Source organism: Leptinotarsa decemlineata, unplaced genomic scaffold, assembly GCF_025532065.1.
Source record: "Leptinotarsa decemlineata unplaced genomic scaffold, Ldec_3_MD MMD2_tig00000505_RagTag_RagTag, whole genome shotgun sequence".
NCBI classification, from domain to species: Eukaryota; Metazoa; Arthropoda; class Insecta; order Coleoptera; family Chrysomelidae; genus Leptinotarsa; species Leptinotarsa decemlineata.
In genome coordinates, this window is record NW_027412549.1 from 12,403,151 (window position 1) to 12,429,120 (window position 25,970).

The following is a 25,970-nucleotide window of genomic DNA, read 5'->3' on the forward strand; positions in this document are numbered from 1 at the left end:
TCGTCACCGATCTCACGCCAGTTGACTTTTTTTATGGGGTGTTTTAAAAGAAAGGGTATACAGTACTCCAGTGCCTACCAAAGAAGAATTGCGACGGCGAATAGTGCGAAGTATTGAAGATCTGGATCCCCAGGAAATTGAAAAAGCAACCACAAGTCGCGTACAAAAAAACATTTTAAAGTGTTTAGAATGTAATAGACAACATTTTCAGCATTTATTGTGAAAATGTGATATTTTGTTTACAATTTTGTTATTTTGAATCATCCTATTCTGTTATTGTCTGTATTTTCACATGTTTTAGCCCACAAAATTTTACTTTTTACCTAGAAATGACTGATTTTTGGTACAGCTGTTCCCTGGAAACTTTGAGCCATAGTTAAAGAATATTTTGTAACCCTACAAACTTCCTCTCGTTCATTGGTGTTAATTCAGGATACATTTGGTTGAATTTTTTACACGTTCTGACAATGATTTGATCACTTCGTTCATGTGTATAATAAATAATTTCATAAGAACTTCGTTTGAATAATCGATATTTGTATTCATTTTGGAAGATGATTCGAAACACCGTCGATAACTCTTTGTAAATTACTTATAAAAGTAAGCGAACTGCTATAAGCTTGATAATTCCACTGCTACCTAAATCCAAATTCTAAAAAAAAAATGTTTCTAGAAGAAGCGACTTTATTGAGAAAACTTGACGATTTAGGTAAAAGGACATGAAATATCATCTTAAAGCATTTTTCACCATCTTTCAATTTACCGAGTAATATACAGGGGGTTTTATTTGAAAAAATTAACTTTTGACTACTTTTATGCACAATGGAAATAATAGTAATTTTAGCACGCCCTGTATGATACGGAGTCGATTTCTTGGTGTTATTTGAATATTTCAAGTTTGTCCAAACTATCATCAAAATATCAACTTTTCATGAATTGAGAATACTGATGTACTTAATTTCAATTAGGTATAGGACATTATCAACAAAAAAGTATTAAAATACCAGGGCGATTCCAAAAATGTATTAATATACGGGGTGTTCCATTTAAAAAAATAAAGTTGCTAGGACTTTTTGATGGAAGTGGCAACGCCGCAATGCTGAAAATATTTTAGATCGATAGAGCAGGTAAGGAAATGTGAGAGGTGAAATTTTCAGAAAAATCATACTTTGCGTTTTCCAGAAACGTCTAACCTACCGTCGACCGTGAGTCACGCTGTATATGCTATAGGGTAAGGAAGTGATGAATAAACGAAGTACTGAAGATAAAATTATGTTTCGTGGTGTTACGATGAAGAATTAAAAGAAATTTTCCAAAAATATATTTTGCGAAAAGAAACAGAATGAAATGAAATAGAGTCTGGAACCTATAGTTCTCAAAAACACTTCGGAATATCCAGAAAAAATATAAAAAAGTTTATCAAATCTTAATGTGATTCGTTTTATTCATTTCCCAAAAATCTAGAGATATTTCCTTTAAAAAATTGAAAAAAACAGGTTGTAGAAAGAAGTGTGACAGTAGTTCTCGAATTTTTGGAGAAAAAATGAAACTAGCCCCATAGAGAGAAAACAACATGGAAAGTGATTGATCTATTGAAAACACTTTTCCATACAAGATCAAAAATATTATCTCTGAACGCGCGATTCGATAACTAAGTAGCATCATCAGACTAAAAGTATTTTAGTAAAGATGGTGTATTCTGCAAAATTTCAAATGTGTTAACCAATGAGGATCATGAAGATAAGAACAATAAAAAAATTATGCTCTAATTTCCCATGAACAAAGAAGTTGGCAAAATGAAACAACCTGAAGTTGATTTCTAAAAAATGTGATGCTCGATTTAAAAAAAACGAAGGTATCTGCAAAGGAAGAAAAGACCTTATTGTGTGTTGATTTGAGGATGAGATACTAAGGGTATTTTAATATATTATCTTGAAACATACATTCCAGTTTGGAAGTTTTGGTGCTTTCTATCCTTCCTTCCTTTGTTCAGGTCGGACAATAGTTGGTTGCCATGAATGGTTTCTTCCACTCATTTAATCGACGGCTAAATGAAACGGTGGTTCGAGCCCACAGGTCGGACGATCGATTTTCGTTACCTATCGTTCAACCCGTGCTAGGAATCTCACGTCAAAATGCAAGACCTCGTTAATCCTTAGCTCGCACAAGTTTATACTTTCGTGGGTTGTAGTTCGTAGGGGGCCGACAGCTGGTTAGCCGAAAAACAGATTAAAACATATTTTAAACAGATTTAAACTAGACAAATTCTAAAGCAATGCCATCGGGTATAAAAATTGTAAGTGAGAGATAGAAAATTGGCACTGACCATAGAATACGATGGGAATTTGTTTTACAGATGTTGATGAACCAAATTTACATAGTTCTCTAATTCATTTACCATATTATTTCTTTGTGGAGAGATAGTGGAAGGATCCTGATGATCGTGGAAAATAATAGTATTTCTATGACTATTGAAAAAAGCATCAATATGTGACCGTTTCTTTTTGAGTAACTAGGTAACAAAATCAATCAATCAAATTCATAACTTCCTTGGAAGGCAATCAAAGATAAGTAAATTCTCTATTTTACAGTTGTGTTTCAATTATTTTTGAGAATTGACCTACTTCAAAAATGTTCTCAAACGTCAAACCTATTTATTGAACTGACAATTCGTTTTGAAATATATACAATATATACGTTATACATATATATATATATATATATATATATATATATATATATATATATATATATATATATATATATATATATATATATATATATCCAACTATCAATAGAGCTTCCGTACATTTACAATTTTCTATCAATCGGGCGTCCGGTTTCAATGAGGCGTCCATATATGGACGCCGAATTGTTTCACCATGCCAGGCAGTTCAGAGGTTCCCTATCTTCCATCTGACAAAATTTCAGATGGGCGCCTATTTATCAATTTCATTGTCAAAATTATATGTATTGGCGTATATTCTAGTTGAGTCTTTTTTATTTTGGTGGCGCTCGGGAGGTACGCGTATACTTGTGCCGTATATTTTTCATACATGTGAGCGATTATGAGGCGTCCATATAACTGACAACAATGCAATAGTTTTTGCGAGAGGGAAGTCTCAATGATTTGTTAGAAATATCGTTGATTTGGTATGTTTGTAGGTCGGCGCCGGTTTCATACACAGGGTGACAATTTGAAAACTTACAAGGTCTATCTCTGAGCAACCAAATAAAATATAAGAAATCGCTGAAAACAACTTTCATAATACAAAGGGAGAAACAAATGATGTGATGACTAACTTGTTTTTTCTCTCACACCCTTGCCCCCAGCCACCACAACTTCATATTTTTGAAAGGCAACCACCTACTTGTGATACATTATCTGAAAGCTCTGAAGATATGCTCTTCAATGGTACTCTTCAAAGCTACATTCGATGCAGTAAGTTTTGGTTCATCAAATAAAAGAATTCATTCAGAATAAATTTTATTTTCTATTATTAATTTAGTAAATTTTCAAAAACATGATTTTTACCATCGTAGCATTAATATTAAGACTTGAATATTTTACGCCTCTTCTATTTTTTTTTATTCGTCTCGATAATAGATAGGGATAGATAGGGAAGGAGAGTGGCACCTTGTTTTAGAGGTCTTTCGAATACCTTTACTACTCTGTCAACAGAAAATTTTTGTGACGATTAGTTTTCGAGATAATTTGAAGTTTTAAAGGTATTTGCATTGAGTTCAACTCTTTTTAAAATAAATCAAATTGTTTTTAAGGTGCAAGTTACGTTCAGAACTCTCATAAAAAAAATAAATTTTTGCTTTTTATGACAACCTGCTAATACGTGTCCATTTGATGTCGAATTATTTGTTTATTACGAGGAGATTTCTCCGGGGGATGGGGTTGGTTACCACCATTACATTTTGGGTAAATTGAGTGGCACCTACTTATGAAGGTTGAATTGCCTCTTCAAGAAGTTGTTAATAAGAATCACCGGTTGAATTTCCATCAATGAAAAATGAACCTATAATATGATTGCCTAATATTCCGGCCCAGATATTCAACTTTTGGGGATGTTGGGTATGTATTTCTGCGTATTGTCTTGGGTTTTCATCCGACCAATAACGGCAATTGTAACGGTTCACGCAACCATTTGAATAAAATGAGCTTTCGTCCGAATAACAGATGTTATAAAGCAGTTCGGGATTTTGCATTAATATTTCACTCATGCCCTCACAAAACTCCTGTCTTCGGTCAAAATCATCCTCATTGAGTTCACGAACAAGTTTAATTTTGTAAGGATGGTATTTGTGGTTTTTAAGGATTCTCCATGCGATCATATGGCTTATTCCTGCCATTGCGGATAAACCTCTGGTACTTAACCTGGGATTGGCGATGACTTGACCAAACACTACAATCGCATTATCGTCATTCACTACCCTTCTCTGAACATCACTTTTTTCATTTAAAACCGAACCTGTCTCCCTGAATTTTGTGACCAAATCCAGAACGTGATTTCTGCTTAGGTGTTTACCAGGTTTTTGCTCGTTAAATAAAATTGATGTTTTATTAGCATTTTGGTCGTTGCCAAAAAATGAAGCAATAACTGAAACCCTTTCGGCAGTAGTGAAAGAAATGTTTAAACAAATAATAATACACGACCCGTTTCAACAAAACAATCGAACGTTGTTATTTAACAAAAAATTGATAAGAAGAACTGCTTAAAATTTTTTTTATTTAGGCATACAAGTTACCGAGTGGTCTGTCTAATGTATTATCAACATGGCAATTTTAACTTCAAATTATCTCGAAAACTAATCGTTACAAAAATTTTCTTTTAACAGAGTTGTGAAGGTATTCGAAAGACCTTTAAAACAAGGTGCCACTCGACCTACTTTCCCCATCTAAATAAAGGTCGTCGGACGCACCTCTCTGAGGGGGTGCGTACTACAAAAAATCTGATTAGTCTGAAAGGTGTCCCCCTTCAATTAGAAATCGACGTGTCCGAGCTTTTTTGAAAATCTTACTTTTTATATTCAAAAACGGCTCTGTTAGGTTTTCGTTGTTACACACTGTATATAGAAGAAAATGTAAATGGCGAAATGTATGATCACATGCTAGAAAGATCTATCGAACCTCGGATAGTTCATGAATTAGAGAATCACAGAGACATACACGGCAATTTATCTTTGAAAGAAAATGTATTACATTTTCAACAGAATGGGGAACCTTATTATTTTGTAGTTCCAGTTATTCAATGGTTAGATAATAATTATGCTGATCAATGTATTGGAAGAAGAGATTCTACTGAATGGCCTCTCACATCCCTGGACCTATCTCCTCTAGATTTTTTCCTCTGGGCCACTTACTTAAAATAGGTTGTTTTAAAGACGACGCAATCTGATTCAATAAAGCCACTGAAGGAAAGAATAATCCAAGAATGCTGAGCTATTTTCAGAGAAACATTTGCCAATGTTTCGGAATGACTTTCGGAAATGAAAATTGCGAAAGTTATAAACAATTTAGTGAAAAATAAAAAATGGGTCCAGTTTTTTGGAAATATCTCAAAAACTAATTGGAATTTTCAAAATCGAAAAAAAAAAATTCGAAAAGAGGAAGAAATTTCCTATCGAAAAGTCCTGACTACCGGAACTGTAGGACCAATATTTATAATTTTCCCGGAGCTCTGAAATAGAGCTCTAAATCGGGTGTTTAGCCGCGTGTAGGCCGTGCGTGTTTAGGTTAATTTTACAAAAAAAAATTTATAGCATATAAAATATATAAATTGAGGAATGAAAAAATTCAGTCATATACTCAAAAGATAAATTAACAGTAATCTGTCGGTAAAAAATTTTTAATGCAATTATTAGATTTATTATGCTATTGTTAATTAACAATTTTTTATCACTCGATTATCATTATTGCAAGTGTGATATTTTTCAAACTAAAAGTGTGGAATTTTTTTCCTTCCATAGAGTTATGATTATAACGGTTAGGAATTGATTTACTTCCAAAATATTGAAAAATTATTATTTTTCAGTTATTTATTAACCATTTACTGCATTTTTGAATTAAAAAGTTTATTAAATAATCGAAGAACAATTTTTTTTTGATTATTATTATTAGTATATTTTTTTTTCAAATCAGAAGCTACATAAAAATATTTTTTTCATCACCTATTGTTTAAAAATTTGTTATAAACAAATGCGTTTATATCATATTTGAATTTATTTTGGATCCTAATCTTTAATAAAAATTATGATTAAAAAAAAATAGCGTTTCTTGAAAAATTGTGTGCAATGCAAAAAACCGCATTTGTTAATTTACAATTTTTTTACCACTAATTGTCAATATTTAAAAAAAAAAATTTGTAAAAAATTAGAATAATTCGAATGAATAATTTTATAAAAAAAATCAAACTTCAGCTGAATATATTCTTTTATTAATGGAGAAAAAATGAGTCTAGCGATTTTTCATTGTATCTCCATTAGTTTAATGAATATAATAATTTAAATGATGAAAAAATAGATTGATTATAGAGCGCCAAAATTTATAAAATTCGATAAAAAATTAAAAAAATTAAAAAAAAATACAGGGTTGTTTTTCATTCATTAATTGCAACAAGAACAAAAATGAAATGAAAAAATTCATTTGTTTATTACAAATTGTTTATTCAATACACAATGGAGAATTTTAAAAATTAAATTGTTTTTGTTCCGAATTAAAAACAAGATGAATAATTATTTTAAAAAATTGGTTTCTTAATATTATTAATTGGTGGTAAAAAAATTGTTACTCAACAAATGCGTTTTTTTGCATTGTAAAAATTTCTTCAAGAGACAATTGAAAAAAATCATGATTTTTATCAAAAATTAAGATCCAAAAAAAATTCAATCATGTTATAAACAATGCATTTGTTTATAATAAATTTTTAAACAATGAGTGATAAAAATTTTAAAGAAATATGTTCATCTAACTTCTGATTTGTTGATGATCGAGCGATAGAAAATTGTTAATTAACAATAGCGTAATAAATCGAATAACTGCAATAAACATTTTTTACCGACAGATTATTGTTCATTTATCATTTGAGTATATGCCTGAATTCTTTCATTCCTTAATTTATATATTTTAAATGCTGAAATTTTTTTTAGTAAAAATGGCCCAAACAGGCACGGCTCACGCGCGGCCAGACAGCCGATTTCGAGCTCATTTTCAGGGCTTCGGGAAAATTATATATATTGGTCCTACAGTTCCGGGAGTTGAAACTTTTTTATAGGAAATTTCTTCCTATTTTCGAATTTTCGATTTTGAAAATCTCAATTAGTTTTAGAAATATTTTCAAAAAATTAAATCCATTCTTTATTATTCTCTAAATTGTTTATAACTTTTGCTATTTTCATTTTCGGAAGTCGTCCGTTTTCAAAAACTTTCTAGACGCTATTCCGAATCGAATGACACCTCAACCATAATTTTCGGAGACTGCTGAAGAAAGTTCGGAAAAAAGCACTTCTTGATCAGATTAGTCAAGTTCAAACATAGCTTAACAATCTTTCAACAGCTACAGATTGGGGATGAGAAAAAACAGAGACTCTGTTTTTGCCCATGAAAACACCATAATCATTGGCAGGTTTAGAATTACTGAAACTAGTTCATTGTAGTTGCATAGTAGGTATCTAACTGCAGTAAAACTTAAAGCAGTAGAAAAACAGTGATGAGTGCATCCGATGTTGTTGGGATGATGACAATTTCAACTTCGAGTACGGCATGATTGTTGATCAACAAAATACTAACCATCCAGTATATCGAAAACTGATTCAGGCATTCTACGTATCAAACTCAGATACTAACTCTGACGGTTAAGAATGCGTTAATAATAAATTGTTTTGGTAATAAATGATAAAATTAATTATGAAAAATGTTTTTGTCAATTTGTAGAGAAATGTCAATTATGATTTTCAAAATAGAAAACATTCTCCGAATAATCATTTGAACATTCGAGATATATAAAAAAACGTTCATAAACAATTAAAAATCGTATTTTTTTCTGAATATCATATTATGAAGATAAAAATTTTTTGAATTCCCATACGGTCATACACAATTTATAAACAAATTGCGCTAAAACAGTTTGTTCAACTTACCGAATGTCTTTATTTGATACAGAAACAGGATATAATGATAAATATATAGAAAAATTAAAACAATATGTTATGTTACTAAAAAAAATCATAATGAACAAAATATAATGTTTTTGAACTTTTATAATGTGATCTTGTGGAGCACATTGATAAAAAGAGATTCACGTTCATTACAAGACCAAACACGACTATGATACGATATTTCATCATGGAATCCTAGTGCCTATCTTCCGGCTCCATCATCAGATCAGCTCCAGAGTACCTACCATATTGTCATCAAAATCACATAAAACTGCCAATTTTCATAACGCTACGATCTTTAAAAGATGGTTAAATTAGTTTTCTTAGATTTGACTACATAGTTACATACATACATACAGGTCGACCTAATAAAAGCGTATTAAAAACGAAAAACTCTAGAAAAAATTAAAAAATATTTAGGTCAGTCCTTAAAGAAATATTGAAAAATGCATGACTCGAAAAATCGTATACCATACACGGAAATGAATCTTGACAGGTCTTGATGCCTTCTAGATGGCTATCCTGTGTAGTGTGTATCAGCCAAATGGAATAAATATGACACTGAGTAAATATGACTGTGCTCAACAAAACACTCAGGCACGTCCAATTTTCAACAACCAAATTTTTCAATGCTCAATAACTCAGTTAACGGGAACAACAACTCGACCACGAACTCGGGCTTTGCAACCGTTACCACATCGCCTCTGATAATGTATACCGCAGTAGTAGACGAAACGTCAGGCATAAAAACCTGCAAACCACGCAAACGCTGAAAACAGATTTTACACTGTCATCTACGGCCGTGAATATTTACATTCTTTGGTAATTCATATTATTTATCCTATCGTCTGTCATTTAGGCGTCTTCAACTAGTTTGAATACTTTGAATTCTTGCTGTTTTCTAATGGAAATATACAATGAACTTTTTGTAATTAAAGTTGAACTTTCAATAATCACACCATGCATGTGTCGGTTTCACTTCTCCTATCATTATATTCGGCTCGCTTAAATATCATACAGTGTTAAAATGGAAATATGCCAACCAAGACAAAAATTATCGAATGATATTGAAAATTTCGTTATGGAATAAACTTTTCATGATCAGTCAATATCACTTGGTACCTATGTAAAAATAAAATACATACCGGCTACCTGAAATCCATACGCAATTTGTCGTTGGCACAACGCTTGTTGAAAAACAGATGTGAAGAAATTAAAACCCACTTGCTGCCTACATTTAATGCGGTAAATATTGGCAACGTTGTAAGGATTCCCAATAATCTATTTCATGTATGAAAATATACTTATTGGACTCCCTATTATCAATCAGATGTCTGATGATGGTGTATACTGAGGAGTTCTTATGAATGTTTGACGGACGGACGCTCTACTATCGAATCAATAGTGAACTCAATTTTTTTATGGTGGTAAAAATGTCATGCCAGCCTACAGAAATCAGTTTTCTAGTACTTACCATGAAATATATTCGGTAAATTCTTCAAATTATGATGGACGCCCTATCAGCGCATTCAATGTATGGATGCCATATTGATATCGGGATGTATATATATATATATATATATATAAATATATATATATATATATATGGAATCTAGGTTTACTATAAATACCTAGTCAGCACGCACCTAATTAGCATTTCATTCTCTTGCCCTTATTTATTGAAGAACGTACCGTAAGAACTCAGTCCATCAGGCATAGTGATTTTCAGATCCATAACCCCCATAAGCATTATGGAATTTAGGTTTACTATAAATATCTAGTGAGAACCTAATTAGCATTTTATTCTCTTGCCCTTATTTATTGAGGAACGTACTATAAGAACTCAGTACATCAGTCATGGTGGTTATCGGGTCCATAAGCCCCATAGGAATTATGGAATCTAGATTTACTATGAATATCTAATATGCACTTAATTAGCACTTTATTCTCATGCCCTCATTTATTGAGGAACATACTATAAGAACTCACTACATCAGTCATGGTGGTTTTCAGATCCATGAGCCCCATAGCAATTATGGAATCTAGGTTTACTATAAATATCTAATGAGCACCCAATTAGCACTTTATTCTCTTGCCCTTATTTATTGAGAAACAGTACATCAGTCATGGTGGTTTTCAGGTCCATGAGTCCCATATGCATGGGACTCATGCACTTGATATTCATAGTAATCCTAGATTCTATAATGCATATGGGACTCATAGTAAACCTAGATTCTATAATGCATATGGATCTCATGGACCTGAAAACCACCGTGATTGATGTACTGATTTCTTATAGTACGTTCCTCAATAAATAAGGGCATGAGAATAAAGTGCTAATTAAGTGCTCATTAGATATTCATAGTAAATCTAGATTCCATAATTCCTATGGGGCTTATGGACCCGATAACCACCATGACTGATGTACTGAGTTCTTATAGAACGTTCCTCAATAAATAAGGGCAAGAGAATAAAATGCTAATTAGGTGCTCACTAGATATTTATAGTGAAACTATATTCCATAATGCCTATGGGGCTTATGGATCTGAAAACCATTATGCCTAATGGACTGAGTTCTTACAGTACGTTCCTCAATAAATAAGGGCAAGAGAATAAAATGCTTATTGGGTGCTCACAGATATTTATAGTAAACCTAAATTCCATAATGCCTATGGGGCTTATGGATTTGAAAACCACTATGCCTGATGGACTGAGTTCCTACAGTACGTTCTTCAATAAATAAGGGCAAGAGAATGAAATGCTAATTAGGTGCTCATTAAATATTTATATGTCAAGAATTGAAAAAAATAACGTTTCGATCCTCATTTTTACATAAAACAATTGAAAAAAAATTAATTACTTTCTTATTTTAAAAACATATTTTTTATTAGCAGGCGTTTGCAAGATGACTTTTAACTGGTTCGTCTATATTGAATAGAGTGATCCAATAAAAACAGTTTTCCGCTTACCGTCTAGAATTTTTTTTTAGAATGTTACAAAAATTCTTTCAGAAGTACAGCTCGATATCTCAACTCTTTATGGAATTCACTGAATTTATAATTTTCTATAATTAGTGAAAAAAAAACTTAAAAATACTGATCCATTGCAGCAATAATGACATGTTTATTTTGACAAATTGTTGCTTCAATTATTGCATCTTGCTCAACTGACAATAATTTCTCATTTTTCTCAATTTATGAAATTGATAATTTTTTATTGAATTCGTCTAAAGTAAAATTTGACTCAGTCATAGTGGTTTTCAGATCCATGCGCCCTATAGCCATTATGGAATCTAGGTTTGCTATAAATATTTAGTGAGCACTTAATGAGCACTTTATTTTGATTGTCTATGTATTAGTTTACGAGCATTCCAAGACTTTATTGCATATTGTTGATTTTTTTTCTCAAATCAGGTATCCCGAAATTTTTTTCCGCTCTATTCATGGTCGTTTTCATTTTAATTTCTTGCATGTACCTAATTAGCACCTTATTACCACGCTTAGTTTATACCTGATTGAGCATTCGTCTTCGTTTTCGAGAGACCTGATTCTTAGATCTGTTGTTTAGCGAAATTGGAAGCTTTATTAATTAGAAAATTTTACGATCCTCACCGTTTAGCACTTAATAAGCACCTAATAGTATTTCCTTAACATTCATTATTTTATTATTATTTTCATTGCGTTGCTAGCATTACATAATGCTCTGAGTATTGAGTTGCGTTGTAAGTTACAGATCACCTAATTTTTGACTTCGGTACCTAAAAAGTACCTAATTTTGGCATTTTGTAAATGCGATTTCCGTACTTTGTGTCGCTGGCGTAACAGAGCTGAGACTTCAAGCAAATGGATTAACAGGGTCTCTCAGTCAAAAAATCAAAAATCAAACTCTGCTTCACTCAGCCAAGCTTTCGCTTCTTCAGGGCAGTAAAAATGAGCTAAAAACAATAAATTGAACATATAAATTGACGAGAAAGTTATACATGTATAGTTATGCAAGTATAACTATAGTTATGCATGTATAACTATACATATATATTATAATTGGAAGTCTATTTTACAATTTTCTACTATTTTCCATTCAGTCAAATTAGTAGAAACATATATTTCACAAGTAAAAAGAGCTAAATATTATTAACAGGTATCAAAAGATACAATCTCCAATAAAAAAAAATACAAATTTTAGTCAAGCAAAATATATTCGAAATTAAAATTGGAGGTACATTCCATAGTTTTTCAATCTTTGTCACTTACTCAAGTTTGTATGAAAATGTATTTTATAAGTAAAAGTGCCTCAACTGTGTCAATAGATATAGGTCCAGATGAAATATAAATTACTTATTTTTGTGAAGCTAAAAAATACAAAAAATATAGTTTGGAGTCTATTTTATGATTACATGACATTCTTCATTTATTTGGGTTGGTTGAAGAGTATTTGATTGAGTATATGTATTGCCATAATGTTTTCCCTATCAAATATTAGAGACGAGGGCGCACAGTATGTATTTTTCTAGTTGGCTATGACTTTTAATGCTGACAGTTACTTCCATGATAATTGTATATGGTTATTAATATTAGTTTTTGTCAATATGACAAAAATATTGTGCACAGCTTCTACATTTCATACATATTTTAGTGAAATTGCTAATTATCATTTTTGAGTGAGAACCGGTCAAAAGTTGAAACTGTTTCTGTTTCTGTGCTGGACAGAATGAAATGAAAATATTTAACAAGTGCAACAGAATAGTTTCAAATAATAAAATACTTGAAAACGTGTCAAATTCTATTTGCTAATTTCAAGATCACCCAAAAAACCCATATTTATCGCTAATGACATCCTGTTCAAGATTGCGAAAGACGACTAAATGACGAAAAGACACACATATGCCTAGAAAAGTGTCGCCTTATGGTCCGCGAAGCGGCGGAAACAATTGAGGAAGGGCCTTGTCTTGTATGACCGCACATCCGTGACATTTTATCTAACCAACAAACGCCTAGTTTATTATACAAAGAATTAAACAGTCGTTAACTCAGCATCGACGAAGAGAAAATGGAATTGGTACCGGACGCTTTCATTCGTTTCCCGCTCTGGTACATGTTGCATCTATATAATTGATGTGAAATATGCACCATCACAATCAGCTAGTGCCAGCAGGCAGATGTTGAAAAGACCCTCGCTTCTCAACCGAAGGAAGACGGCAAATCTAGCACGCACCTAAACACTGATGCATGTATACAGGGTGTCAATTTAAAAACGTACCACCCTCCATATTTCGGTCCCTGTTTTGCATCTAAAAACATGCAAATTGATTTTTGGAAGATACATTTTGTACTCTTCAATTAAATTACATCAACCCCCTAGCAAGGGCAGACAACACCTTTGAAATCAGATTTTCACAAATACCACATACAAGTATTTTGAAACAAAACATGAAAAATTAATAAAAAGTAATTTATGAAAGATAAAGTTTTTGGCATTCTACTTTTCCATCTTTACACAAAAAATTTGGGAAAGTTCCAAACATATACAAACATGAGTAGATCATGCAAATAAGTAGGTAATACATCATGAATTTTCTTTGTAAAAAGTTTATTTTGAAATGCATTGCTTTCTTCCTTCCTTTGTGAGTTTCCCACATTTTTTGTATAAAGATGGAGAAGAAGTGAACCAAAACTTTTCTTTTCTAAAACTTAATCTCTCCTAAAATATACCCCTTTTAATTTGAAGAAATTTATATCATCAAATGTTTGAAATATTATCCATTATTTTCTAAACAATGATAAAGTCTGCTCCCTAAGTCCTCTCTAACATTTTGAAAAACTTCAGTCCAAAATTCTCTACACGCCCCAGTGAATTTTTTCTTCAAATTTACCAAATCACTAAAATGTGTTTAATGAACACAGTTAAGGGGTCTATTATTTCTCTAATCAGATTCAAGTAGAGATCGCCAGTTAGGTTTTCCTCGATGAATGGAGATCCAATGATAGTATTCCCAATAATACCAACCTAAACGTTCACTGTCACAACAATTATTAAAAGTTTATAATCATTCTGTTTCATACTTCAAATGTTCAAATGATTAGTTAAGAAATGTTCTATTTTAAAAATCATAATTGGCATTCCCTTAATCGGCTAACGTATCTCATGGAATACATTTGTATTGGAAATTTTCAAAGCAAATAGTGTGCCAGTTATGGAGAAACCGGCAATGTATACTGGTAGGTACATAATCATCAAAGCGTGTTGGCGTGGTGGGGAAGACTGAGCCGCTGCGGTGAAGTTTAGAAACCACATTTATTATCGAGTAGCGATGGCGTCGTCAACAAACGCCGACGAGGTGAGTACAATCTTGGCTAAATAGTGTAATTATCAGGTTTTACTTTTATTTTGTATTTTGTACGGTAATTTTATATATTTCAAATTGTTCGTACAGTACTCAGTTTTCATATATGAACTTTCTTACCCCACTAGAAGTTGATTTCAATTGTTTGTATCCTCTAGTACACATTGCCCACTTTGGTAATAACATTTCAAGGAATGGATTCATAGATATACCTGGAACTAATGTGAGTTTGCATTTGTTTCAGTTTCCAGAAATTGGCCCTATTACTTTTTACGGCCGCAGAAATAGGAGACAAGACTACATAGCAGTTCTACCGCCTGAAAACACCAATGTTTCTGATGTTGGGTCATCTGTTGAAGAAGATGTGGACTATATCCAAACAGATCATGATAATCTGTGGTTTTCCTTCCCCATTTACCCATAGAAATATCCGGTCAGAATAATTATGATGATGATGCCTGGACTACTGATGATGATGTCTAATTTTGCCTCAACTTCAAAAATGAATAATACAACACGAAAACAAAAAAGTAAATGTAAAGTAGCCAATTACAAATGGAAAAAGAAATATTTCCAGCATAGTCAAATTCCAATTGATAACGAATTTGAAGCCGCGCTTGTAATATTGACTTGTCTTCAATATTTTCAAAAATTTTGGGATGATCCAATTTTCCAATATATAACGGAGCAAACTAATGTTTATTCCATTTTAGCAACTGGATCTTCAATCAATACATCTTCTTCTGAAATGAAGTCTTTCATTGGTGGAGATCGCTTGTTCAAAATAAGGCCTCTGCTTGAGAAAGTCCGAATGAATTATACTCAAATTGAAGGTGAATTACTTTACTCAATAGACGAAATGATGATTCTTTATAAGGGAACCAAAGCAGGGAATCTCAGGCAATACATACCAAAAAAACTTGTGTAACTGAGGTATTGTTACCTGTCACTGAATAATTAAACTTAACTTTATTTCACTTTAAATACAACAATCTCTTCAACTAAAACTTCAACTATTATTCGAATGTGTATCGCCTTACTTGATCGCTTCGTGTACTGCACTTATCTTCCACTTGACTGTCCCGATATGCTCGTGGGTAGCATTTATATATCATAATTGAATGCAGTAAAGATTTCGCTAAAGTTCTATGGAAATCGGTAGCATTATTCTCGTTGCTTCTAGAGCGGCAGGGAACATCGTACATTCGCGTGCTCTTAGCTACATCACGATTGGTTTGTGGCTAACAGTGGCGGCCTGCGTTATTTTCTTTCGAGTATGATTTATAACAGTATGATGAAGAACCTAGGCAAAGTAATGATCGTTATCTATGTTCGACATACAATTTTCGAAACCTTTTTTTGAGGTATGAATAAAACTTTTATCACCAGCAGGGTACTAACTCATTGAATATCACAATTGAAAAATTAAAAAATACAAAATACGACTTCTTTTTTAAACAGACGAGAGCAGTGCCAGAAATCCCGCTTCTTCACTGAAGGTGATTCAAAATTTTCAATTCGATAATATATTTATTTTAGACCATTTCTTTTGTTCCTCCCTTTCCGGACTCTGGAAGAACCATGGCTGTTCAGGAGCAGAGGTATCTGGAGACAATTCCAATTAAGCTGGATGATAAATATGGCAGGCTTCAGGAATTTATTGCCAATTTCGCAAATCCGCAACCAATTGTGGACACTATTCAAGAACATAAAAAGTACGGAAATGATGGTGGCAAGCTGCGAGCAGCTGGGACAGCATTTGTCGGTGGAGTCGAAGCCTTGTCTAATGTTCTTAATGCAGCAGTCGAGGTGAATATAATTTTTTGGGAAATTTAGGAAAGATAAATTTATACGGTTCTCGATAGAAAGTTTGGTAAATTTTCGTTTTGAGGACACCCGGCGATTTTGGGTTTGAAAATGATTTTTTCTGAACAAGAATCCGATTTGGGTTCAGGTGGTAAAGTTGTAATTCAACTTTGTAAAACGATACCAGAACCTCAAAAGAGTACAGTATATTTTGATAGTTGGTTCACATCAATTGAACTTATTTGTTTACTGAAGGAGGAATATAAAATAAATAGTTTAGGAACCATAAGAAATAATAGATTGCGAGGGTATAATTTGGAGGCTGACAAATCTCTTCTGAAGAAAGGCTGGGGAAATTTTGACTATAGAGTTGATAATGGAGCTAGTATTGCAGTAGTGAAATGGGCAGACACCAAATGTGTTACGCTTGCCAGCTCTTGTGTATCTCATATCTGTAGTTCAAGTAAAAAGATATAGTAAGGAGGAAAAGAAAAAAGTTAGTGTAGATTGTCCTTAAATTATAAAACAGTACAACACCCACATGGGGGGAGTTGATTTGGCTGATATGCCAACTGCCCTATATAAAACGCCTTACAAATCAAGGAGATGGTATTTGGGGATATTCAGTCAACTCATAGACATGGGTGTCAATAATGCTTGGCTGATTTACAGAAGAGACATGGAAGCTTTCGGGAACACAAAGCATGATAATTTAAAAACATTTCGACTTCACGAAAATGCAAAAATCCGATCTTGAAAATGAGCAACCATTCAAGAAAGTTAGAGTTCCTGTGAGTGCCAGACCCACGGATGACATAAGATATGACCAAGTAGGACATTTACCGATTTTCGTGGAGAAGGGGAGGTGCAAACTTTGCACAAATGGCCAAACAACAGTTTTTTGTCAGAAATGTAATCTACGGTTATGTATCGTGGCAGGCAATAGTCCCCGTAACTGCTTCACCATTTACCACCTGAGAAACGTATGAATGGGCATTGTATCCTGTAGGACACATTCTGATTTTTTTTGTGAGGAGGCGAAAAATATTCGATTATTCATTATTTTCATTATATAATATATACTTAAAAAAATCCAAATTTTATGTTTTTTATTGGTATTAAAATTTTGCCCGTTTAAGGGTTAAATTAACAAGAAAAAATCTAATTTTATTATTTATTAACTAAACACTTTGTTACAAACAAATACCCAAATTTTCGCGATATAAATTTTTTTCTTAAACTGCTAAAAATTATAAAAACCAATCATACATTTCAAACTTTCGAAGATTTTTTTTTCATTGTATTTTTAAAATTATGTGCTACAAAAGTTGCATGAAACACAAAATTTCAAAATTAATATAACTTTGAAACCATCAATGATATGAAAATAAATGTTATCAAGTACATTTTCATAGAGAATTGATAGATATTTCAAATGAGTTTTTCAAAAAATGTTTAACTATTATTAATCAATAAATTGATGGTTGTAGCCATTACTACGTGGTAGGAGATCATCAGGAAAAATGAGGAAATGAAAATTTCTATGTATTTATCACGTTTATTTGTAACTAAAGTTACTGCAGGTTCGTCCTATAAGAACATTTTTAAACTCATACATTAAATTCATACATTAATACATTTTTCATTTTTCACATTAATATTTAATTCTTATTTGCATTTGTTTATAAAAATAACAAGCATTTTTTATGTTTGTCGCTATTTTTTACTTTAGCATGATAAATAACGCAAATATTGATTCGATCTGTAACAGATGTTATTGTTAATTAAAAAATTGTTTGGTTTTTCATCTATTAATTTATTTTATTGCAATTTTCTTGCTGCACAATATTGTAAAGATACAGAACGTCGAAAGTGTTTCCTAACCAAATACTGTGTAATACTAAAGAGTAGATCTTACAAAACTTAATACTTCGTCTAGGAGGATTTCATTTACTGATGTCTCTATGAAATTAATTCAATATTTATTTTCATACCTTTAATAATTTCAAAGTGGAAGTGGAAAAACAACTCAGTAGCACTTGTGCCAACTTAGTTGAACTTCGCCTTTTGTATATCAGCAACTAGCTCTGTAATCTGTTCAAATATATGTACCCATGAAACTACAGCTGAGAAACACTAAAGACGATTATTATTATTATATTACTCAATACACGAATTTTCAAATTTCATTTACAAAAAATGTTCTTCGAAAATTTGGACCGTATGATTGTTTTTGTAATATTAAGCAATTTAAGAAAAAATATATCGTGGTTGGGAATTTGTTTATAACAAATTGTTAAGTTATTAAACAATGAAATTATTATTAAAAAATTACTTTTTTAATTTGCAGAAGAATGTCAATTATGATTTTCAAAATAGAAAAGATTTCTTAACTAATTATTCAAACAACTGAAATAAAAAAAATATTATAAGCGATTAAAAATTGTCGTTAAGAAAATATTTTAACATAAAACCATTATGTTATGGGGACAACTCACATTGTCTATGGCGTTGAAAACGTTTTGTTCAACTTACCGAATGTCTATATTCCATACAAAAACGGGAATATAATAGTGAATATAAAGAAATATAAAGAAATATATATATATATATATATATATATATATATATATATATAATATTCATTAATTTTTTGTTACTATAATATCAGTTTTTTTTTAAATTTTATAACGTGATCTTATTAAGTACACTGAAGAAAAGAGCTCCACGAAGCGAAACATTTTTTGGAAAATTATTTAAACATTTATTGTGATCTTCAATGAAGACGCAATACTGTCAATGTCAATTTGTCTTTTATGTTGATTTTCGCCGTATTCAAAATCACTCTGTTGTTGAAGTAGTTAACATTAGAAAATATTCTAAGAAATTGAAGGTTTTTCTACTTCTCCATCTTCATATAGAAAATTTGGGAAACTTCCACTTACCTTATAAGTTTATTTTGAAATTAATTGATTTCTCCCTTCCTTTGGAAATTACCCACATTTTTTATGAAGATGGAAAAGTAGGAAGTCATCCCAAAAACTAATCTCTCCTAAAAATATACCCCTTTCAATTCAAAAATATTGTAGGTAGATACTTGATTTTGTTACTAGATCAAGATCCAGTACAAATATTCTTTATTTCAAATGTGCATGGTCCATGATAATAGTAGACCTATAAAAGTTATAACTTGTATAGAATGACAGGCTAGAACGTTGATGTTAAGAATTTAGTAGCGAATAATATTTAAATAATTTGTTAGAACCTATTTGAGATCTATAAAATAATATTGATATTTTTGAAAGGTTTTTTGTATTATAACTGTAATAGTTCATGAAATGATGTAGAAACATGGATAATCAAACTAAGTTTTCACCTTTTTACACCCCAAAGGCGTGAGACCTTCAATAACATATGCAATGGAAAAGGAATCCCACTATGAATTGCCGTTTCCACACATATAATGGTGAAGAGGACCAACAATAAGTGGAAAAGTATCTGAATTACGAATCCAACCACCCCTAATCTACTAAGAAGGTGATCTTCAAGAACATGCGTGAACTTAGTCTTTGCATCACGAAGTGAAGTCTCGACGAAGAATTAAGCAGATCAGGAATGAAGACCAACTAAACGAACATATTCTATATCTGAAATCCCTTTGACCGAAACTTTAGATGAGAGGACACAACGCATCTGTAAACCTGAGAGTCTCTTTGAGGAACTGATTCAGTTGAAAAATGCTTTCGAAGAGAATGAGTACCTGAAGCTAAGCCGATTTTGACCAGTAAGGTGAATGCCAAATCGTAGATCAGGACCTATGTAAAGAATGTTATGGTTAAAATTAGGGGAGTTCTGGAGAAACCCAACGTGAAATCTATATTCAGGCCAACGAAAATCATCATGATAACATAAGAACAACAAGGGACTCCAGAGGGGGTAGCTGTGTATCGGTTTACAGTAGAGCTACAATGCTATCAGAGAAAGTACCTACCAATGTTATCGCGTTCGAAAAAATCCAAGTGCTCGATAGAACTTAGAACTACTATCCAAGGCAAGACTAGATAGAAAAAAATAGGAAATTAAATTTTTTTAAATCTGATTACCTGCACTGGATTGCGCACGTGTCAGGTCATTCAAATCAACCAATAGAAACGAAGCTACATCCACCACCAATGGAAGAAAACTGAAAAACCAAACCACTACAGAATCTGCTGTGAGGACACTGGAACACTTCGCAAATTGTCTCATCGTCTTTGTTGTCGCATTTATAGAGGTAAGTTTGTGCATATACCACAGCCGACAAACTCGGAAAATAGTTTTGACGTAGAATAGATGCCCCAATAAGCTTGGATATGAGACAAAAGAACCATCACAACCAGTGCTATCTTTTCTTTATGTCAAGAAACTGTCGGAGAGGATAAGAAGAGTTAGGTCTAAAAGGCATTGAAACTTGTTTCAGGTCTATTCGTAGTAGCCTCACAAAAAGCAATCCACCATATTATCAATAACTCATAAAATTTATTGCCAAATTTTCACTGTAAGAGTTTCACAACACGTATTTCGATATACCATAGCTTTCCTCAAACGTGAATGTTGAGGAAACTTGAATAAGCTATTATATAGCGAAACATATGTCGCGGTTTTAATAAGACTCTCATAGTAAAAATATTGCAATAAATTGTATTAGTTATTGTGAATACCATTTGAGTTCGACAAGTTCCACCTCAATGAAATCAAAAGGCCACTGAAAATCCGTTTTGGTGACCATAAGAAAAGCACTCAGCGAAGAGAAACAATCAAATCGGGAACAGCGAAGCATATTTGGACCCATCAACATAACATCAAGAGGTTTCAATCTGAAATAATCCACTGGAAAAAAATCTGGCTAAAAATAAAGTTTAAGTAAACTTCATACAGGGAAAACAAAGACGCAGACAAGCTAGTAGGTATGAATATTTGCAACGTAGGAAATCTCTAATCCAATCCAACAGTCGGCAACAGGCAGACCGCGGTCCGTTTGTAGACCGCGAAAAGTCGAACATCAGACCGCCAAATATTGTAATGTGTTATATACCAAGTATAAAAATTAATGCATAGATAAGGTATACGATACCTTCATTAATTGAAGTAATATTTTTTATACCTGTATTAACTGAAGTAATATTTTTAAGCAAAATAGAATTCAACAAAGTATGTACTTATTTTATTTCAAGTTGCCTAGTCAACCTGTTTTACAAGTACCTACAGCTGATATGGTTTTACTAGTTTCCTATCTACCCTGTGTGTATGTGCGCGCTTGCCACTATTTTGTTTTGTTGAAACAAGCGAGTATCAAAATCGAGGGTGCGAGCGAGGGAATCAAGACTGTCAATCGTAGTGCAAACCGCGGAGCAACCATTCATTTGTTAATGTTGATATGGATTCTAAAAAGCGTGGAAGTGGACAGTGAAAATAGGAGGTTTCTGGCAGAATGGACTGAACATTATTGTTGTACGCTGCCTAATAGTCCTCAAGCGGTTCCAGTGTGCCATATATGCAATAAAACTGTCGCTATTGTTAAGGGTGGTAATTGGACACTACGAAACAACTCATCTGCAATTCCATAAAAACTTTCCTCTTGGCAGTAAGGCTCGTGAAGTAAAACTTCAATCTCAGTTCCCACAAAAAAAAAAACACAAAATTAATAGTTCGTTGCAGCGAGCAAGAAAAATCCATAGAAGCAGCGCTACGTGTGAGCTGTACGCCTAATAAACAGCAGAAACCATTTTCAGATTCTGAGATGGTGAAAAAATGTATGTTAGAAGTAGTCACGGTACTTTCAAAAGAAAAAAATATGTTGTCGCTGTATTTCAAAGTATTCCATTATCAGCGAGAAGTAATACATGAAAAACGGAAATTTTTGCTGCTGATATTGAAAACACTCTTCTTGAACTCCTGTAAAAGGCACCTTGCTACGCCATAGCACTTGATGAATCATGTGACATTGTTGATAATGAACAAATTTTTATTTTCGTAAGATTTCTTGATATTGAGTGTGAGATTTTTAGGGAAGAGTTGCTAGCAATATTGCCATTGAAAGATTACACTCGAGGTGAAGATTTATTCAAGGTCATTGATGAATTTATTACAAAATCTAACATTAGTTAAGATAAAATGGTGTCGTCGCTTTCAACTGACGGGGCCCCAGCAAATATTGGCAATGAAAAATGTGTCGTAAAGAAAATCAGGGCTAAAAACTCAGGTCTAATATCGTATCAGTGCATAATTCACTACGCAGCCCTTTGTGGAAAACTTAGTGCTACACTGAAAGAAGTGATAGACAGCTTGGTCAAGTTGATTAATTTTATTAGATCTCATTCTGCTCTTCAGCATCGACATTTCAGGGAGTTTCTTTCTGACAGCGTATTCTGACTTAACTGCAACACGACAAAATGTTCGTTAACTAAGTAAAGGTCAAGTTATTGACTGGCTGATGAAAGAAGAAGTAACCTCCTTCTTGCAAAAATTAAATACGGAAGGTGTAGGGAGCCAGAAAGCACAAACAAGCGTAATATGCTGATCGTGGCTTTTTTAAAAGATATTTTGTAAATTCAAATGCGCTCAACACAGAATCACAAGGAAATGGAAAATAATATGTGATGACACAAAACGTGTATGCTTTCAAACGAATACAATATTGTATTCCTTTGAAATATTGTGAGCACCCAAAGATGCAAGAAGATGTGTCTTTGCAAATATGTAAAACGGTATCCACTGAAGAATTTTGGACCAAAAATGTTTTATAATTCAAAATTTGATTTGAAACCAAAATAATACATAGGTTGCACTTAATTTTTATCAGTTGTTTTTTTGGACCTCGTAAAAATTTTCCCGCAGTTACCGGACCCCACCTAAAACTATTTGCCGACCCCTGCTCCAATCAATCGGTAAAACAGGCCAAGGCGCACAAAGCAAAAAGAAACGAGAGCAGAGAGGACAAGGGAAAACTCAAAAGTGACGTAGAAATGAGGATGAGGATAAGAAAAAAAGTTTAGCAGACTTTTGAGGAAAATAAAGAAGAAGAAGTCGATCCTGACCGAACTGTCATTAGATCTGGTCATGAAGTGAAGAGACTAGAGTTTTAATTGTTTTTTCTCATGATTGTTTTACAATTCATTATTGAACGCAATTGCAAATGAGAAAGAATGTTAAATCTCAATTATTATTCATTTTTGACCACCCGCATATATTTTATAAAAACAGAAAGTGGTTGAATGACAGAGTAATAAAGTAAGTTTAACAGTAAAAAGTGTATCATTCAGTGCATATTTATAAAGTAAAATTCATCTCAAATATTATATTGTCAGTGTCATTGTCATTTCTTCATAAGATTTTTTTTTAATTTAATTGAAATTCGTATAACTCACAGTGGTGATTCAGAAATGATAAAATCGTTGGATTTTTGTCCTTTCCAATCAACAAACGTTCGTTAGATAAAATATTATTTAGTGGTAATGCCATTATCATTCGCCGGCACTGTTTTTATAAAAGGTAAGAAAATAATTTGTTTCGTCTGCATAGGCTGGAAGAAAGCCCAAAATCCTGAAAACCCGAATAATGAATGCGTCATGCGATTACGTAGCACGATACCTTTGGGTCAACCCGTCATTTCATAACAACGTCCAATTGAATTATTTCGATCGAACACTGGCTAGTCAAGTGCATTATTTCAAGAACAAACTAGCGAAGCCATCCAATGATCGAGGACATACGAGTATAATATATATATCGCACATCGTTGCCATGCATTCACCTACACATCTCCAATTCAAAAGTATACGCTAGCCTTCCGCTCACCTTACCCCCCTCACCATGAAACACTGATAACAACCTTATCACAAGGCTACGTTAAAGAAGTTGTTGCCACAAAGACTGATCTGTCGAGCCGTGAAATAATTTGGGATACATTTATCGGGATTCGGAAACAACCCGACCAAAACCCACGTGCGTAACATGACCAGTTGGACAACTACCCTAACCTGTCTTTCTTGCTGGATAAAGAAGGACCTTCAACGATTTTCTTTTACCAAACAGTAATCTACAGCAGTATCGATTTTGCAAGATGATGTTTCATTCGAAAGGAAATCAAACTGGACTTACCGAGAGTCAATATAAGGGTGAAATCGGCTTTTCCAGACACCCGAAAAAGAACACAACTCACAATGCGCCTTCCAGTTCTCAATTGCGCGACGTTGGCTAGCAGTGGCTGATGTCTCCCACCCGTGGATATGCGAGGCTTCCAACGCTGTCTTGCGTCACTACGTCAATGAATCCAATCTTTTCGAAGTCGAGGAACACTGCCGAACGTCTGGAAGAGTGCTCGCTGGAAATACCACCTCCTTGTTGATAAAACTCTATTGTAGTTAGACAGCGTCCTTACCACTGGTTACACAATGTTGAGATATCGGAATATATAGGTATACAACTAGGTTATTTGAATTGCATTGATGCTTTTCTTAATTTCTTGTTTTTTTCTTTTCTCAACTTTCATTGAAAAGTAAAACACGATAAGAACATTTATGACACAAGCGAACTGACGTTTGGGATTGCAAGAGACTACGTTGTCAGATGCCATTGAACTATTTTTCCTTCTTGATGGTCTGAATTAACCCTTTATTAAAGTGTTCAACTGTTTATTTGTTAGTGATGCAGATTACATATGATTAATATTTCATAATATGTGGGTGAACCAATACCGAATAAGCAGTTGAGAGATTTTGGTTTATTATTGAAAATTTAATTCGACTGCACTTTCTATCAAGTGCAAATTTTCAATTGCAAATTCAAAATGATTTAAGAAAAGTCAGATATGTTATTTTTTCACAACTGATTGAAAACATTATTTTCTTGTAAGATAGAATTACTCAACAAAATTTTTAAATGAACTGGAAGAAATAATAATTTCGAATTTTTTATTTGTCAATTTTTGTTAAAAATTATAGGTAGTCAGAGGTAAATAAAATACAAAACAAAAATATACGAGAAGTAATTAAGAGATCCGTGTATCAAGTGACGTACCTAAATATACTCGCTGTAGCAAAATGGAAATTAAAAATGAAAGTTTTTGGATTCCAGTAATTCGGAGGACAACCTCAAGAAGAATAAACAGAAAGTGGGCGGTAGGTACATAGAAATTCGCCTACATACGGCCGTATAACATTCGATCTACACAAGTAAATAATCATATTCTTGAGCAATGCCTTGATTCAATAGAAAGATTGGCTGGACAAGAATGGAAGAACTGCAAGCACCAAAAAAGTATGATAGTAGAAGTGCGAAGAGCAGGCAACATATCATAAATTTTTTGAGATAGTGTGATTCTGTTGCTGTTCATGCTGTTCGTACCATATATGTAATAAACACGAATATCAAATAAAACAGAGACTAAAAAGAAGATGCAGAACTTGCAAAGCTCAGAGCAAGAAATGGAAGTTAACGAAACTTCTGCAAGTGACTCGTGAGTATCTGGGAAGCGTGTTCTTAAATGAGGAAATAAATACCGAACCAGCAAAAAGGTTGAAATGAATTAATTTATTTAGTTTCAAAGAATAATAAAAATAAGTGTCTTGGAATATAAAACAGGAAATAATATAGTCAGGAAAAAATATTAACAAATTAA

The 25,970-nt window shown here is 32.8% G+C and overlaps 1 protein-coding gene across 4 annotated transcripts in view; it reads right to left on the reverse strand.

Moving 5' to 3' along the window:
- LOC111505785 (uncharacterized) overlaps positions 1–24,844 on the reverse strand; it is a 170,226-nt gene extending 145,382 nt beyond the window's left edge. For 2 of the 4 annotated variants that reach the window (XM_023160654.2, XM_074173974.1), the window contains exon 1: positions 24,452–24,843. The gene's annotated coding sequence lies outside the window, so the exon portion shown is untranslated. Of the gene's footprint in view, positions 1–24,451 lie in introns of all 4 variants that reach the window. The other 2 variants (XM_023160657.2, XM_023160658.2) reach the window with 2 other exon arrangements.
- Positions 24,845–25,970: the final 1,126 nt, after the last annotated feature.